The sequence below is a fragment of the Pinus tabuliformis genome, chromosome 7 (genome assembly GCF_031772625.1).
Source record: "Pinus tabuliformis cultivar Carrire ecotype Pingquan chromosome 7, CPIR1, whole genome shotgun sequence".
NCBI lineage: Eukaryota > Viridiplantae > Streptophyta > Pinopsida > Pinales > Pinaceae > Pinus > Pinus tabuliformis.
Genome location: NC_142293.1, coordinates 258,183,655 through 258,194,277, shown reverse-complemented (window position 1 = coordinate 258,194,277; position 10,623 = coordinate 258,183,655).

Genomic DNA, 10,623 nt, shown 5'->3' with positions numbered 1-10,623 from the left:
TTGTCCAAGAATTTTTGGAGATCTGGAGAAATAAACGATTTCGATGTGGGAACCTCTAGAGAACATAATTGTGCAATTATGCCTCGTTATTCTTTCTTTAGAAGATTTTTCATTTCGTTAGATATGATTATATTTCCTGGTTTCCCTGCGATACCCCTTAATTCAGCTTCCTTTCCTTCTGAAGAAAATTTCTTGAAAATTGAAAGCTATCGTACCCAAAGATTGTATCCATTGGACTCCTAGTACAACATTAGCACCACCCATTGGAATGGAAAGCATTGGGCTATTTGTTGGGCCTCAGTTTTGGTCTATTTTTTCTTAGGGAAACCTACTTAATTCTTATATTTTCCATCCATTTTCCATCACATCCATCTCATTTTGATTTATTTTATGCATATTCAGGTGTTTAATTTTAATTTTGCAATTTCTAGAAGTTTTTATGAAAATTGAGTTTCAAGTGCAATTTTGGACTGAATCAGAAATTCCCGTAATAGCTATGTGGATGACCTATTTGCAGGACACTTGGGCTCGAGTTTGATGCATGGATGGACAGCTTGGGAACTAGGACTAAGCTAACTCCACTTGGTTCGGCTAGAACAAGTTTTATTAGGCCCGGTCAAGGCTGGTCAAACATGACTAGTCACCAGAAAATCCCTAGGAAATAGGGCAGTTTTGAGATTTTATGGGATTGACCATATTTCTTGGGATGGATTGGATGAGTTCGACTTCGATAGGTGGATATGAGTAGATATGAGTGTTAGAGATAATATAGATCAGTTTGTTTCATTAAACCTCTATTTAAAGCCAAGACTTTGATGGCTTTTGTAATGGAATTTGTATATAACTTCTGTATAATTTGAGTTGGGAGCTAAATTGAAGAACTTGTTTCATTCCAATTTGTTGTTCATGCTTGGTTGATCTACTGAAGTTGTTGTAGCTGAGATTTCTTCAAGTGTGCAAGGCAAGGGTGGAGGGCCCCCACACCAAGCTAAGTACACTTCTTGGTTTAATTTTCATAGTTTTCATAGACTAGTTTTTGTTTCAAATGTATTTAGATGTGTGATGATTGCTGAATGAATATTGGTTTAATTCTAATCTACATATGAAGGGACACACAAGAATTTAAGTTAAATTCTCCTTCTATTTGATCTTGAACTAAAACTGAATTTCATTCTCCTTTTCTTATTTGAAGTTATTTATGCATTTCTGGTTTGAAGCAATGGTGATTGTGATATAGTAGGATTGTGAAGAAGGACAATATGGACCTCCTTAGTTAGGAGCATCTTCTTCTACATCTTCTGCATCATAAACCATTGTTAATTAGTGCTCTTAGATTTATCTTCATGAATGTAGTATTGTAGGAAAGAACAACCTGGTTTTCCTAAGTTAGGAGCCTCTTCCCTCATATATTACATAAGTGAATTAGAAATTGTTAAAATAGGTTTATATTTGTAATATGTACTTCTTTAAATCTTCAAATTTTATCTTCTAAACTTGATTATATCTGATGTCCATATACAGTGGATTTGCCTCCAAGTTTTACAAACCCGGATTGATAATTAAATACTTGTGTTAATTTAGTCAATAAATTAGCCCAACATTTTGGCGTCGTTGCCGGGGAGGTAATTATCATCATAGTCAAATAGAAGATAAACAAAAACACTAAAAATGTAGTTAGTATGCATTTCTCTTAGTTATGTTTCTTTATGCTTAGAAATAGAGATCCTAGAAGTAGATTTCCCAAAACAAACCCCCCAAAAAAAACATAAAATAAAAAAATAACTACAAAATCCATTTGCAAGACAAGATCCAAAGAATGATGTTAAAGAAATCATTTAGAGAAGGAGGGTATGCTACCACAAAACTATTTTCAAGTCCTTGTCCTCAATTTAGAATGCTCACTAGGGTTGAATCTTTATGTCAAAGGATAGAAGAGCAACAAAACATCCATGAAGATGATCCACGGGAAGAGAATCTAGAACTTTATTCTAGCTATCTTTGTGAGGAGGTGAATGAATCATGGATCACAGGCAATGAAGATCAAACATTAGAGCCAGAAATTGAAGAATTTCTAGCAAGTATATCACACGATCCCTTGTGCATACAAGATTTTGAACAAGTACCACAAGAAGAGTTTTGTGCTATGACAATTAATGAGAACCAAGCAGACAAAGATCATCTTAAAACTTGGTTTCAACTAGTCATTAGCTCACAACACTACTCCATTATTCAACATTCTTTCTCATCAAATCTTAATGATCAAATAAATCTTCATGTCCAAAATTTCATTAAAGTATATTTTTCAAATTTGGATATGAGTTTACTTATGATCTTGTTACGAAATGGATGCAGTGGAAATTCTCTTATACTTGAGAGAATGAATTATCTTTCTAAAATAGAATAGGATATAATAGAATAAATAAACAAGTGGAATAAATTTGCAATAAGACTTCCATAATAAATTTGTTTCAAACAATTTCTTCAAATCATTGTTCAATATTCATTTGAAAGGACTACATGGCAAAATGCAGTAAGACCAAGCCTATTTTGGGTAACCATATAGGATCATTTTGAAATCATGGTTTATTTTACATATATCTTGAAATCTAGTTTTGGAATCCATTTTGAAGTTCTCAATTTATATCACAAATAAAAATGTGATCAAAATCAAAACTAGGTCTCAAGTGAAATGTTGAGGACATAGTTAGTACAACCTATATTTGGAGTGTCTAATGGAAAAAATTTTATCTAAAATTCATAGGGAAGATAGACCTTTGAATCTAGTTTCCAAATCAATTTGAATCACTTCAATCAGGTATCATATGAAAAAGTTATTCTTGAAATACTAACTGCTTGTCGAAAAATCTGCAAGGTGACAAATCTAGGTCTTGACTGTTCATTGGCATATTTGACATACCAAATCATATTATTTTCAAAACCTGTTTATATGGGAGATATATAGTCAAGTCTAGTTTAAGAGACAATTTGAATCATCCCATTTGGAGGTGAAATGAAAAAGTTATGCCACATTTAATGACTACATGTCTTCAAAGCAATATAGCAAAACTCTGCCTCCTAGGTCTGTTCATCACCAATTTTGTGATATCAAGCCTAAGAATTTTTAAAACCTGTTTCTATTGGAAATACAAAAATGAATCTACTTTAATCTCCAAGTGGAATCACATTGATCTGATCTTTATCGAAAAAGTTACGCTTCAAATAGTGACTATTGGTCTAGTTACAAATTCACAAGCAGCCCTATCAAACATGGCACTCCTTATAATTTTTACCATATCATTTTAAATAATTTTGAAAACCTGTTTATATTGTAGGTAGCCATATGAATTCACTTCAACTTGGCTTTGGAATCACTCTAATAGGATATCAAACGAATATTTTGTGAACAAAATACCGCTAGGAGGTCTAGGCTGGCCACCATTCCTCAAAGGGGTAAATAAATGCATTATGTTTGTCTATCATATTTGGACTTGTTTTCTAAGAAATGCTTGTAATGATTTAAATTTTTATTGGAAGAAGATAGGTTGTACACCTCTCTTCCTCCATCATCTCATGTTGTATTGCAGGCAAGTGCCATGTTTTTGCAGGTCATAGGAAGAATGAAGGAGTGAACTCCATGGAAGAAGTAATTTTCAAAGTCAAATTCATATTCCAGAATATGAATACAAATGTTCAAGTCAAAGAAAAGTAAAAATTCACTTGATTTTGAGTTTATTCAAGGAAACTCAAACTCTTGAATCTTGCTCTTAGATGCTGACCAACAACATCAACAAACCCTACAACATGATCGAGATCAACGCAAAAAGACATGAAGACAATCATTAGAAGAAGCAGTCAAGTTCAGTACCATGTCAAGTCACATCAATCTTCAAAGAATACTTTCATATTGAATTCATATTGTTCATGATTTGATCATCATCATTTGTTCATGATTTGAATTCATATTTTTCATTATCCATCCTGTATGTTAAGCTCCATGACCAAGCATGTTGAAGTCCAGACTTACTACTACATCATGACTTCGATATAACCTATTTTCATAAGCTTTTCATACTTCCCTACTCCATTACACCCCACCTCCATTCAGAAAAGAAAAAATAGAAAAAGGTCAAAAATAATAAAGGAGTTTGGTTGTGAAAATCCACAAAAGTGGCACAATACAAACTCGAATTCATATTGGAAAACCAACTTGTTTGGCCAATATGAATTCTCTATTTTGTTTTACCATTTCTTCAGTTTGAGTTTGCGAGAATCATCCTCCAGAATAAAAAAAGACTTGAGGACAAGTCTTCCCATCAGCAAGGGGGAAGGTTCACAAAAAGAAACTTAGTTATGTAGCTGCGTTGACAACGGAACTTGTATTGTTGGCAGTGGGACCTGAAATATGTTTGAAATCAATTGCAGAGGGACCTAAAATGTTAGCAAAAACATGTATATATTGCATAAAAATGTACATGACAGAAGGGACCTGAGTTATTAAGAATCAATTGCAGAGGGACCTGAACGACATCAACAAGCAATGGACCAGAATCAATGAAGGATGCTAGAACAGAAAGCATAAATAAGCTCTATCTATCTACGATATTTGATCAAAACAACTTCATCCAACATTGTTAAAGAATATCAGTGTTCATCCACTACTACAGGGAAGTACAAGAATCGTAAGTACAAAATTTTGCTCTTGTAAATTCAAATTTTTGTAGAAATTTTTAGACTTTGTTAAAATTGAGTTAATACCTGAATGCATATTTTATATTCATTACATTTACCTTCATCCTATATCCATTCTTTTATGCCCATTATCCTATATTCTACATTTACATTTACCCTAGACCTAATCCAATGTACATATGTACATATTTTTCATTCCATAACCCTAATATGCCATTATCCTTATATTCTACATTCCCTTCATATATTCCATATTCATTTCAAAACCCTAACCCTAAGTATTTTTCTTCTAAGCAAAAAGGATCAAAGTGAGAATTTAAAAGGTTGAACCTGCACAAACAAAGCAAGCATTAGCCTTCTTGAAACAATTTTAAACATGACCTAAAAATGGTCATTTTAAAATTAAGGAAATCATTGCAATACATATGGAACATACGCATTATAAAGAGAATTTAAATAAATGGAATCGAAATGATTTATTTTGACATGCTTATAATAGCGCATAAGAGCAATACTATTGGGGTATCATAATCTTCATATGATGGTAATGCATTGCAAACCCAATGAGAAGTGATGAATGATGAATGCAAGCAGCTGTAGGTATTGGCAAAGGTGCAAAACAAAATCATGGATCATGCAATCGATATGGTATCAAGGTAATGTACATATGACAGCCACGACAAGATAGAAGGATGGCCATGATGGAAGCAATCAAACAACAGCGAAACGGTCAAATAAGAATTTAAACTACACCAGTAAAGATTTTGATATAATGCTGAGAGTTTGTAGAACTTCATTTTTATATGCAGAGCATGGTAAAAAAACATTCTCACTACACCATCATCGCTATTTTGAAGGCTCAGAAAGAAAGGAAGTAACACTATGCAGCCACTTGCATTCATACAGCACCTTCAGTTGTGGAGAAATAAGGACAGCAACCAAACAATTCCATTCAGCAATTCGATGGGTATATGTATGGCATGCCAGTCAAAAGGATATGGTCAAAACGTTTTAAAAAAAACACAGAAAATAGCCATGTTGCATTCCGGTCAAAGCACAACTAAACAGTAGAATGGTCAAAACGTTTTGGTAAAAGAAAAAACCCTGTACAGCTATAGTAAATTGTAAAAACGTTTTGAAACAAGCAGAAATAAACCCTGTGCGGATTAACAGCAAAGAGCTCTACCACTGTTGATGCTCAGAACCATGAATTTGTTGCCATCACAGCCGTTGAAGGGCTCAGGAACGGAAGATGCCATTAGCATACAGTTGAAAAGCGTTAAATATTTTGACAGAGGAGGTAAGGATAAAAATAGCTGAGACCATGTAGGTAAATTAATGAAGATAATGCCAAGCCGTACTTTATGCAAAGAATCCCAGATTTTATGTTCCAAATCTAATACACAGTGAAGTCCTCTGCCATCTGTAAGAGTTAATCCCATAAATGCATCAACAGTTAAGGGATTACGAGGATATTTAAACTCCAGATTTTATTTAAGAGGTGTCATACTATGGAAAATGCCACTTCAGTTAAGGATTTATCACAATAGATACATGCTGGACACCTGTAGATTTTTAGATACACGCTACCACAACCATTTCCCATAAATTTCTGCAAGTTTGGTTGTTGTTAATCAAATATTAGGTAATCTCACAATTTCCTCATGATTATTTAGTTTTCATTAATATTTTTGAGGAAATCTCGGGATATTGTTTTTTAATGAAAACATCAGTTAATGCTTCTACCACCACTAAAGATGTGTCATGGTCGTTATTCATTGAGACTCTTCCATCAGTAAGCCGTAGGGTGTTTTAAATGCAGTTTAACAATGGAAAATGCAGTAATTGGGCCATGATACAGAGGGATCACGCCACTTCTTCAACAGCAGTCAGGTATACTCCATGAAATCGCTAAGTTTGTTAATAAAATGAAGTATTTACACAATGAGTTTAATTGCACAGGCAGTGGGCTTAATTGCACAATCAATAAACGGTGACATAGCTGGAGATTAAAAAACAAAATGAACTCAATTGTGCATGAAATAAGGGGCTTTGTGTAAAACGTATAGCAGTGAAGTTACAGCTACACTTGTTCATTTCTATTTATCAAACAGTGTGACATGAATTTAAGTTTGATTTCATAATGGAAATGATCAATGAAAATAGTGTACAGGGTTCATAATGAGAAAATCAATTCATTGATTATAAGAGCGGAGTGTTGACAAACAGGGACAATATTGCTGCAAAGGCAGAGACAAAGGAGTTTTTTTTTAAATTTTGATGAAACAGAGGATGGAATATAAGAAATAGATTAATAAAAACATGTTGATTATGTTTTTATAATCTTTTTATATCAGAACTTTGTTCATATTTTTTAGGATTGGTCTCATCTCTTTGTCAAGAGCATTAGAAAAGAGGTAAGCAGAATATTGAATAAGCATTTGAAGAGAGAATTTGATTTCAAATTTGATAATCATGGAATTTTAACTAGTTCCGGAAATGCATTTCATCCATGTATGGGCATAGTAAAAAAATTCGAAACAGAGAGGGGATTTTTGATGAATTTTGGCAAGACACAAAAATTGAAGGCAGAGAAGAATGATTTTTATTTTCTAGATTTCAATTTTTGGGGAATATTATGTAGCTTAGCATAATTCTGATTGCCTTGTAGGTTGATTTTCATTTTCCAAAAATCAATTACTCAAAAGGTAGTGAATGAATGAGTGGTTATGTTGCATACAGTGGTTACCTTGAGTAAATCTCCAGCTTTCAATTTTTGAGAAGGTGCAGAAGGTGAATTTGAAAATGATTATTCAAATTTGTGAAAATTGTTCATTTGAATAATTTGATTTCAATTGATTTCCAATCAAAGGATCATAAAATTTTATTCAGTCCCAGAAAGGCATGTTGATTTTTGAAAGCCACTATTTTTCGTTGCCTTTTTCTGAGTAAAATAACATGAAATTTGAAAAACAAAAACATGGGTTTTCCTCAGAACGAGCCTAGTTAGACTCCATGTGAACAGTTTTCTCAAATTCATTTTTATTTGGGATATTTTTATGGTTCTTCCAACCCATATTTTGCAGATTGCATGGGTAAATCAGTGGCTAGATTGAGAGTGAATGCCTAGACATAAAAAATTGCTTCTTTTAATGAGATGTAAGGGAAACTGGATATTGGATGCTTTGAGTAAAATTGTTGATTTGAGAGGGACATTGATCCTATGTCAGAATGTATTGCAAAATTCGTTTTATTTGTTGTCTTCTCTAAATCCGCTCATCCAGAATGATATATTGGTAAAGAAAGTCATCCACAAGAAAAGAGAAGAAGTATATGAAAGCATAGATATCCTTTTACAGGTAGCTCAAGAGAAATCTTCAAGGGACAGAGCCATTGGTAGAACACCAAGGGAGGTCAGCATACAGAGGCAGAAGATCAATGAGAAAAAGGCAAGCATGAGGACATGCTTGAAGATCAGCAAAGGAGAGATGTTGGGCCTCAGTTTTGGTCTATTTTTTCTTAGGGAAACCTACTTAATTCTTATATTTTCCATCCATTTTCCATCACATCCATCTAATTTTGATTTATTTTATGCATATTCAGGTGTTTAATTTTAATTTTGCAATTTCTAGAAGTTTTTATGAAAATTGAGTTTCAAGTGCAATTTTGGACTGAATCAGAAATTCCCGTAATAGCTATGTGGATGACCTATTTGTAGGACACTTGGGCTCGAGTTTGATGCATGGATGGACAGCTTGGGAACTAGGACTAAGCTAACTCCACTTGGTTCGGCTAGAACAAGCTTTATTAGGCCCGGTCAAGGCTGGTCAAACATGACTAGTCACCAGAAAATCCCTAGGAAATAGGGCAGTTTTGAGATTTTATGGGATTGACCATATTTCTTGGGATGGATTGGATGAGTTCGACTTAGATAGGTGGATATGAGTAGATATGAGTGTTAGAGATAATATAGATCAGTTTGTTTCATTAAACCTCTATTTAAAGCCAAGACTTTGATGGCTTTTGTAATGGAATTTGTATGTAACTTCTGTATAATTTGAGTTGGGAGCTAAATTGAAGAACTTGTTTCATTCCAATTTGTTGTTCATGCTTGGTTGATCTACTGAATTTGTTGTAGCTGAGATTTCTTCAAGTGTGCAAGGCAAGGGTGGAGGGCCCCCACACCAAGCTAAGTACACTTCTTGGTTTAATTTTCATAGTTTTCATAGACTAGTTTTTGTTTCAAATGTATTTAGATGTGTGATGATTGTTGAATGAATATTGGTTTAATTCTAATCTACATATGAAGGGACACACAAGAATTTAAGTTAAATTCTCCTTCTATTTGATCTTGAACTAAAACTGAATTTCATTCTCCTTTTCTTATTTGAAGTTATTTATGCATTTCTGGTTTGAAGCAATGGTGATTGTGATATAGTAGGATTGTGAAGAAGGACAATATGGACCTCCTTAGTTAGGAGCATCTTCTTCTACATCTTCTGCATCATAAACCATTGTTAATTAGTGCTCTTAGATTTATCTTCATGAATGCAGTATTGTAGGAAAGAACAACCTGGTTTTCCTAAGTTAGGAGCCTCTTCCCTCATATATTACATAAGTGAATTAGAAATTGTTAAAATAGGTTTATATTTGTAATATGTACTTCTTTAAATCTTCAAATTTTATCTTCTAAACTTGATTATATCTGATGTCCATATACAGTGGATTTGCCTCCAAGTTTTACAAACCCGGATTGATAATTAAATACTTGTGTTAATTTAGTCAATAAATTAGCCCAACACTATTAAATACATATTCTCCCATGGATAGCTTGATATTATGGTACTTTCCAGAGATATTTATGGTTCCTCAACTTGCAACCATCACTTGACACTCTGGTGCTAGATATAGGAAGAAATTCAATTCCTTGGCTATCTTACAATGAATAAAATTATTGGTACTGCCCAAATCAATCAACACTATTACCTTTTTCTTCTTGATATGTCCTTCTATCTTGATAGTTTGAGTGGCAATTTCAGCCAATGCATTACAAGATATGGTCAGAATCATTTCTTCTTTCTCTAGTCTTTTTCCCTGGTGTATATCCTCTTCTTTTGATGTTTCTTGTTCCTTTTCTTCTTCCTCTTCATAATCTATGTAAAATAATTTATTCTCAGCACACTTATGACCTTTAGTGTATTTTCTATCACAACCATAACAAAAGCCTTTTGCTCTTTTTTCTTCCAATTTTTGTGGTTTCAACCTTGTAGGTTGTGGAAAGCTAGGGGAAATAACACTTCCATCTTTATAGTTGTGAGTGGTAAGCTTCCTTGTTGCCATAATTTTTCTTTCCAATTTTCTTTCCAACCTGAATGCCTTCTCCAATGAATCAAGTTACCAAAGGTGAACCTCATGTTGGATGTTATCCTTTAAAGTCCCTATGAACACACCAATCATATGTTCCTCTGGAATATATTTTACCCTTATATTCAATTTTTGGAAGTCCTTAATGTGCTCCATCATTGAACCCTTTTGTTTGAGATTTGTCAATTGGCTAAAAAAGGTGTTGTTTTTTGTATCCTCCTAATGTGCTATCATTTGTTCCATAAAAATCCCCAAGTGACAATTTGTTTATGAGAGAAAAGCCATCGATACAATACAAACTAATTTGGTTCAAAATATAAAGTTGCAATGCGTACCTTTTTTGTGTTTTGCACATTATGGAGATCGAAATATTACTCCATTTGTAGTATCCATGTTACGGGAACCTTACCATCAAACTTCCTCATATCAATCTTTGAAACATGGTGGGTCTTCAATCCAACGTTAGAGTCTATGAAATCATGATTAACATTTTGTTTTTTCTCATCATGAATTTCCTTTACTACCCTTTTGCCATTAGTAAACATTTCTTGTAGCAAATTTGTCAAATCT